The sequence below is a fragment of the Crocodylus porosus genome, unplaced genomic scaffold (assembly GCF_001723895.1).
Source record: "Crocodylus porosus isolate Cpor-Errol unplaced genomic scaffold, CroPor_comp1, whole genome shotgun sequence".
Classification (NCBI taxonomy): Eukaryota; Metazoa; Chordata; order Crocodylia; family Crocodylidae; genus Crocodylus; species Crocodylus porosus.
In genome coordinates this window covers 52046385-52054985 of record NW_017728947.1, presented here as the reverse complement: position 1 = coordinate 52054985, position 8601 = coordinate 52046385, and the positions used below count along the sequence as shown (strand labels likewise).

The following is an 8601-nucleotide window of genomic DNA, read 5'->3' as shown; positions in this document are numbered from 1 at the left end:
TGAGGATCGCTTCCTTGAGAAGCAACCACTCTTCTTGAACTACCATCTCCCTGGTGTCATGGTCCCTAAGGGCCTGACTGACAAGCCTCTTGAACTTGTCAAAGTTGGGTTTTCTGAAGTCAAGGACTTCAGATACAGGACTATTAAGGACAAACACTGATGAAAGACTCCTATTTTCTGAAAGGCACCTGGGCACAGTATTAATTCTTCCACCACCTCTTCCTTTTCTACTGCCTTCGACAAACTCCACTTTCTGCGTGACCTGCTGAACGGAACTCCAAGCTTCCCTCCTCCATACACAATCCCTGAAGCAGTCTGCTAATGCCACTACTTGTGGGAAGTGGGACTGGCTGCTGGTCCTAAAAAGTATGTCTTGCCAGTCCAAATTAATTTCCTACCAGGAAGTGGCTAAGGGGGCCCACAACTAAAACTTCAAATGGCAAACTCAAAGGGTGTCCTTGTGCCACTCTTAACCAGTGAGGTAACAGGTAGTTTCTCTCCCGTGGGCAGCAGCAGTGGCCTCTATTCTTGGGCCCTCTCAAAATCAGCAATCTAGTCACACCCCCCTAGCTATGCTACAGCTCTTGACTCTGATACAAGAAGCTTCATGCCCAGCCATCCATTTACCAGCAGGATTCCTGTTCCCTCCTGGTCTCAGCATCTGCACTCAGGGAATGCAAATCTCAAGTCTTCTCCTTGGTGCACATGCAATCTAGGTGTACTTTTGCCAAAATTATTCAGTTTGTTCCTGTCTGCTACAACAAAGACCAATTTCCCCAGATCTTGGGATCCCAGTCACCACTAGCAGGTCCCACTGGGGTGAACTGCCCATCTCTGTAGCTCTTGGTTCAGAGGTGCTACCTTTTATTAGACCAACAAAAAAAATACCAAAAAAATTCTTTGCAAGCTTTTGGGCATACGCACCTTTCTTCAGGCTGAGGATAATGTGGAAATTTAGACAGAATCAGTCTTTGACTATCAGAAGCACTTTATTTTGCCTGGCCATGGGAGAACAACAAGGAGCAGGCAGCTCATTCTCAACAGAAAAAAAAGCACAGACTTCTTTATATATTGATAAATCACATACAGACCAGCCTGCCTCGTAACAAGCAGTTTTCTGATAAGCTTATCCTGAAGACTGCCGTGTTGTTCTCACTGGACCTTCACCCATATCCCTCACCCTGTCCCGACTCCTTTCAGTACTTTTCCATTCCTCATCAAGGAGAAAGTAAAGACTGTGGAAGTCCTCTTAGGTAGAAAATAAACTCCACTTTGCACAAAAAGGACTCTCACAGACTCAGGGAAATAGACTTCCAGCCTCAACTCCCCCTGTGCAAAACTGAATTTTTCTACCTAAGCAAACTTCGTTGGTCTAATAAAAGGTATCACCTCTGAACCAAGAGTGTTGTATTTCTTTCTGTCCCGGACCAACACGCCTACAAAACAGATCCCTGTCTCCAGAGCAGTACATGTCCTATTGCTACCAGCAATCAGGACTCGTGGAAGAGCTAATATCTTTTATTAGACCAACTAAATTTCTTCAAAAGAAGATCCTTTATTTTGCTACTTCTACCAAGCATTTTGCTATTGCTACTACGTACCGCTACCACGCGCCGCTGCCGTCCCAGCCCCTGTTTGTCCTGCACAGGCTCCTTCCCCAACTTGCACCGTTCCGGGGTAAAGGTCTCACTCGGCTTCTCCACGACAACTCGCTACTACCCCCACTGCGCTGCGGCCGGACGGCGACACGTGACCCCTGGCCCCGCCGCGAGGGGGCGGCAGGCGGCTGCTGGCGGACGGGGCGTTTACGTCACAGCCTCACGCCCCCCAGGCGCGCGCACTGTGTTGGGGCGGGACTGGGAGAGCGCCGGGTTAGGCTCACGTCACGCTCAGCGCCCCGCCCCCCGCGGGGTGCCGGCGAGTTGCAAGCACGCAGGCCGCACTCGCCTAACCCGCGCCGCCCGGAACTTTGCTCCCTCACGTCGTTCCCAGTGCGCATGCGCTCGCTTCTTAAAGGCGCAGTGGGCTGACGGGCGAGTGCAGAAGGTCAGTGCCCGTTCTGGAGTGCCCGTCCGCATGAGTTGGGGTCGTTGTGAAGCACAGCGTTGATTGGGGCACGGCAGTTTCCTGGGGGGCCCCTCTGGGTGGGCTGGGGTCTGCAGCCAGACAAAATCCTAATCAAACTGGTGCTCTGTTCTTAGCATCAGATATTTCACGTGGGGCCAGGAGCCTGGACAGTCTGTAGGATCCCAGAATCAAAGGCCTTATCCCAAAACAAATCCAACAATGCCGCCCTTCCTTATTTTCTGCCTGGTTTCAGACTAACCTGGTTATGTTATATAAATTGGGAAACAACCAATTGCGTCATTTAATTGTGGAAGAAAGGGGCTGTGTAGTTTCATATTACAGATGTAATTATGATATCAGCAAAGCGATGTTGCACGTCATTGCCTGAGCAAGCAGGAAAATCTAGTAATAAAAACTTCCTGTTCACTTGGAAGTACTGTATCTCTGTGACTAACAGTGATTGCCATGTAACTAGGTAAACTAAGACATATCTGTACAGTTCATGGATGTATTTAAATGACATTCCTCTTGCTCATGTACTACTGTACATAGGGACAACACCTTTTTGCAATTTATTTTACAGAACTGCAACATGAAAGGAAAATTTAACATATGCAATACAAAATGCTCTGCACGCTCCCCCTCTTTTCCCCCATCCTCCTGTTAGGAGCTCTGATGTGACTCCTCATTCCCTCTTCTCAGTGAGAGGTTGCACTCTGGGCCCCCCATTCTCCTGTTCAAACCCACCACTATTTCTTTCCTTTCTGTCTGAGAGATAACTCTGGACTTGCCTGCATAGGGATGTCATGTTCCCCTTGTGGGCACTTAGTCCACACCAATGCTGCCTTTTTCTGGTTTAACTCGGTACTCTGAACTAAGGTAAGCCACACAAAGGCACTCTTAGGTGTGTCTGCTGTAGTGCTCAGGTGCTGAAACATGCTGCTGTATTTGCTCCATGTGCATTACCTCCTGATTTAGGGGTAGTATCTGCTTTTTACAGCCTGCATTACTCTCAGTTTCAGAGATAGCATAAATACTTTGTTTTGCTGTAATTGAACGGTCCAGAAATGCCCTGAGTGTGGAATAATGTCCACACAGATAGGCTATTGGAGAATAGATTTAAAACTGTATTAGAAAATGTTAAAAATCATGGTTATTTACATGGCTTTGTGAGCTGGAAAATAATATAGGACTGTGCACATGGTAGCTACCTGGGTACACAGTTGGTATTTGTTAATGCAATCTAAGACATGCAATCATGCAGCCTACTTTAGTCCAGGATATAGAGGATTAAGAGATTCTAATGCCGTGCTATGATAGGAAGAGAAGTATGACCCCATGCACGGTAGCGGTATCAGTACAAAATTGTAAGGTGGCAATACATTCTTAGACAATGGTTTTAGCATACAGTTTATAATTGCAGGCTTGGGGAATATTCAGAGGCATTAAGAGGTTTGGCAGTCAGCGGTATATGTGGGAGGGGTTCAGTCCATCCCCTTGGTCTCACTTCTGGCCAGTGGTCTCGAGCGGCTGTCTTAATATTGGTAATGGCCTGTGATGTGCTCGATTTAAATGTCCCTTGACCATCAGATGATATCAGATACTGTGAGGCACCTCATTGGTTTTGCATAAGAACAGAATACTCTGAAGGCTCATGGGATGCTCTTGTGGCTTGGGTTCCATACTCCAAGTTCTCCAACACTCATCACCTGCACTGTCACATCTTACCCCTTTTCCCTTAGGGTATTAGTCTGTATTTGGACAGCTTTTGCTTCCAGGGTTTGGCAAAAATCTGCCACTGGTTCTCAAATGGGATTGTCATGTTGATCATTAGGACCTTTTTATTGTCTTTATCTGTTACAACAATGTCCAGGTGTAGCTGGCTGTCACAACTTGGGACAGCATGGTTCACAGCTACTATCTCATTGACACAGAGATGACCTTCACCAGCTGGTCATGGACAGTGTTGTGACACAGTTGCCATGTTCTTATGTGGGTCTCACTCTCATACCTGTACCTCCAGCACTTCTTGTCTTGGTGTCTGTAGTGCATGGCACTGTTGAGCAGGAGGCAGTTAAGATGGGCCTGATTGATGAAGTGCATGTCTGGAAAGCACATGAAATTCCCATGGGGCATGAGATGGTTGCTGGATTTCCACTTTGAAGCGACCTCAAAGACTTTGCCTTGGTCAGGTTTTGTCCTCAAGTCATCAGCATACTGGCCTGCACGTTGTTCTTCAGGAACCTCCACAGGCAGCTCCTGATGCAAGGGGTGATAGTCATATGTTTGGATGTTGGAGCTGGGAGCAGCAAGATCCCAGCTCTTGACACTCCTCACACCATGTCCAGCAGTAGCTTATGCACTTCCTGAGTCACTGCATGGTATTGCAGGCTCAACTCCACAACAAGACTAAGTTCCCACCATCTCACCCAAACTCACCCTCCAGCAACCCATTCAGGAACATGGCCATGTCCTTATTGGGTGGCAGCCTGGCAATCCTCCTCTTAGTGGTTGCCTTCAAGACACAAGTAGAAGTGCTGCTCACCTGGTCATTGAGGCAGGTCAGGAGGCAAAAGGCATGGGTGCCAACTGCAGTGTCACAGAAAACTCCCATGTGAGGGATGTTGGCACTCCCCTGCCAATAAGGGATGTGCAGAATCTCATTGCTGACCCATAGCAGCAGGTTCATCCACTTCTTGAGCAGACACTTGATTTCACCAGCTGCTTTCTTGAGAGGCATCAGGGAAATACCGAGCTTCTCCGGACAAATGATATGCAGGGGGTGAGGAAGATGTTTAGGGTGTCAATCAGCAAATCAGCAATCTTCTGCTAGCAGAAGGGGCAGCAGGGAAGAGTTGAGTTTGTGAGCATTTTGTGCAGTCCTGCAGATGGTTTTCTCTGGTGTCTGTCCCACCCAGTGGCTGGTAGGTATGCCCAAGTGAAGGTAGCTCTTGCTGTCTTTCTAGCACTTCATGGGCTTATCCTGGATTTTGATGGCAGTGGCCAGGATGGTGTTTCTTTTCTTGCAGTCAATATGCAGGAAGACAATATGCAGTCAATATGCACTGAAGTGGAGCCCCATCTAGCTGATGCTCAGGATCCTCTGGAGTTGGTCAGGCTCACTGGTGAGGAGCACTAGGTCATCTGCATAAGTCAACTTACTTCCATAAAGGTTGAAATCTCCTGGGCCCAGCTAATTTGACCCACTGCTCCTGAAAATTTGCCAACCCCTGATATTTGAAAGACCTATTTTTAAGACTTTTCAGGCCTGTTGATCTGTTTAATTTTATCTCGTTACTTGTTTAGCTGGTTTAACACATTGCTTTCTTTACTATGCTGACCAGGCTAGCTGTAGTGTTTGCAAAAGATTTATTTTGCAGTTATTCAGAAACAGGCTTTGGAGCTTGAGTTTTGGCAACATTTTTGTAACTTGATCTGAACCCCATGAAAATGGCCAAGGCTGGTAACAATTACTACCCTAGTACTTAATGACAGGACCTCTTTAATTTCTTCATTTTTGCATATTCTGTTTTACAATTTGAATCTCATATTCACCGGAAACTTTGTACCTCTTCCTTGGTCATTGAGTCAAGTGTGTTGGTAACCTTGCCATTAATAAGATCTACCAGTACATCTCCCCAAGTTAGCTCTTCTGCTACCTATGTTATTTTCCCCTCATATGGAATTACTTTTCCCCCCTGGGAAACAGACCAAGCTGTGATTGCAACCCAAACAACAGCCTGAAGAAAATGTCTCTCAGGGGTGTATTGCATATGTACTAGTGTAAAATTAGCCATTTCTCCATAAATTTGTCCTCTTGTAGTTATGAAATATGTTCTCCTTTTACATTTGTTATTTATTTTCTGGGTCTACACATGAACACAGATTTTATGCACAATGACAAATGAGCATTTCTACTCTGCTAGATCTTTTGCTCGCTATGTCTTTCCCAGAACAATGAGCCTATCCAGTTCCTCTCTTTGCTTATGCCTTAAGCAAGTGGAGTTTTCCAAGGAGCTTGAACTGTGGAATGTGTGGGCTTTTTCACCTCTATTCTTCACTATGCTGAGAGTTTATTTAGTCCCTAGATCAGGGATGTCAAACCTGCGTCCCAGAATTGCTCCATCTGGCTCACAAGGCTGCTGGTAGGCCGGTGAATTTGGTGGTATGTCTGGCAGTAGGTGTGAGCTGCCATGGAATTATGGGCTTTGCGGGGGTTGTCTAAAAGCACCATAAGACTCAGGCTGGACTGATCAACTTCCTTTGCTTGACACATTTTATTTGCTTTACCAAGGCTAAGTTTTGACTCTTCCAGTAGTTTTTCTCTAAGTATATTATCCCTGGTCCCAGACACAACCTGGTATCTTATTAGAGAGACAGTCTCTCCAAATTGCAAAATTAGAACAAATTCTTCCAATTTCCCCTTTCTTTTTGTACTCTGGTCTAAAACATATCACTTCTATATTTAATTTTAACATGGAGTGCAGTACTCATCAGAATTTTGCAGTAAGGTTATCACAGTTAGTCTCCTTTGCTTGAGTTACTAAGAACTATTACAAACAGAGAGAACTTAAAACCAACTGTTGTTAGAATGACTACTACCATCTAATTGCCTCCTTTTTACTGTTACTGCTGTTCCATTCTTCTATTTAAGGTATTTGCCCAGTTTCACTCCTGCTAAATTATGTTGTACAGTAATCACTCAAAAATGTGGAAATATGATATCATTACCATCATGTAATTTACCCCAGACTTTAGTCTGTTGTAAGAGGACACAGCTAGCTCTTCCCAGCTGGTTGCATTAAGTAGGTATTATTATAAAGCCTGGCCGCTATGTCCTGAGAGCTGGTTTCAACAGAGTAAACAGCTACTCCAAAGCAAAATTGAGAATGGTAGCAGACTTATGATCAGGGCAGCATACATTACTTAATCTGTTCCTGCTTTTATTTTATTTTTTTTTTAAATTGGGGACAATGATAAATCTGACTAAGGGAAAGTTTATGTTCATTTTTCTGAAAAACCCACACTTTTTATTTTCAGTTCCCATGCGTATTTTGATAGGATTTTATAGTTCCAGAAGTAGTCTCTGCTGCACCTTCACTTTAGCTTTCAAATACCAAGTGGGATTCTAAATATTTTGGGTTTTTTTGGGCAACATTAATGACTGGTTTGGTTGACATACATATTTTGATTAATTCTAAATATTCTTTTCTATGATAAAACTAAACACTAAAACTTGTTACTGTGCGGGAGCAGGTGAATCAGCGGGCTGTGGAGCTCGCTGGGCTGCCCCCCCCACGGGAATGCCTTCGCCTTGGCCCCGGAAGGCGGAGCAAAGATTTACCTTTTACAGGTGTGTGGCAGGAGCCTCCGGCTCAAAAGCCGCTCCGGAACAGGGAGCGGAAGCGGAAGTGCTGCAGCATGCGGCAGAGACAGGCGAGGAAGCGGAGGGGCAGATGCGTGCTGCCCGAGGCCGAGGCCACACGTTTTGGGGCAGCAGTAAGGCTCCGCTGCGGGGCACGAGCAAGAGGCGGTGACCCAGAGTGGGGACGGGTTGACCGCAACGTGCCAGAGCATCTGGCTTCAGCGGGAGCAGGGCAAAGGAAAGCCCCAAAAAGTACGAAAGGGGCGGGCGGACAGTTGGCAGGGGGTTCCCGGCGTCGAGCCATGGAGTGGGCCCAGAGGGCAGGCTGAGGATGCCCATGGAAGAAGGCCCCTGAGACCGAAGCAGGATCCTGCTCGAGGAGAGAGTGGGACTCCAAGTACCGCCGCTTTAGGCAGCGGCGGCATTCAAATTATTCCTCCACCACTTCTGGTGAGGTGTGGACTCCAACGAGAAGAGGAAGCCGTAGAGAGGTTTCTGTGACGGAGGCACGGGCGAGGGTGTAAGGGTGGAGGAGCCCTCACTAGCTCCCTGACAGACACAAGGTCTCATTTCCGGATGTGCATGCGCCAGACAGTCCATCTGAACCAGGAATCATCAAAGTTGTGGCAGGCGAGTTTGGGGTGTGTAGCCCAGAGGGTGAGAGTCTTGTATCTGAAGAGGGCCATTTCAGCTAAGCAGGACACCTCGGTGAGTACACATTCCCACAGTTACAAACAACCGTACCAGACTTTGGAAGTCCTGTAAGGACCTATCCCACAAAAAACAGTCTTTAGGACTTGTTAGGAATTTAATATTGTCAGTGTTACAGTATCAAAATATATCCTTCAGTCTTCTGATGTAGTATGAAAAACAGAGCTAGCATTGTGCCACGGACAATATTAAATTCCTAACAATTATTTGTTAGGGTCTCTGGGTTGAAATCCTGGCATCATTACTGTCAATAGCAAAATTTCTGTTGATTTCAGCAGGGCCGGGTTTTTACCCTATTGAAGTCAATGAGACTGGATCATAAAGTTTTATTTCTTTTGTTGGGCAATTGAACAAAAAGTGCAAAAATTTATTCAGAAACCAGAACTATCTGTTTTCCAACATTGTTTCCATTCATCATAAAATGTAAAAGCATCTAGAAGAGAAGAATAAAACAAATT

General features: G+C 46.0%; 1 protein-coding gene across 4 annotated transcripts in view; it reads right to left on the bottom strand.

Moving 5' to 3' along the window:
* The window catches only part of PTGR2 (prostaglandin reductase 2), a 24072-nt gene extending 22100 nt beyond the window's left edge, over positions 1-1972 (bottom strand). For 2 of the 4 annotated variants that reach the window (XM_019551947.1, XM_019551950.1), the window contains exons 1-2: positions 1595-1605; positions 1127-1131 (exon numbers count right to left, since the gene is read on the bottom strand). The gene's annotated coding sequence lies outside the window, so the exon portion shown is untranslated. Of the gene's footprint in view, positions 1-1126; positions 1132-1594; positions 1622-1947 lie in introns of those variants that run through there. The other 2 variants (XM_019551948.1, XM_019551949.1) reach the window with 2 other exon arrangements.
* Between the last annotated feature and the right edge of the window lie 6629 nt (positions 1973-8601).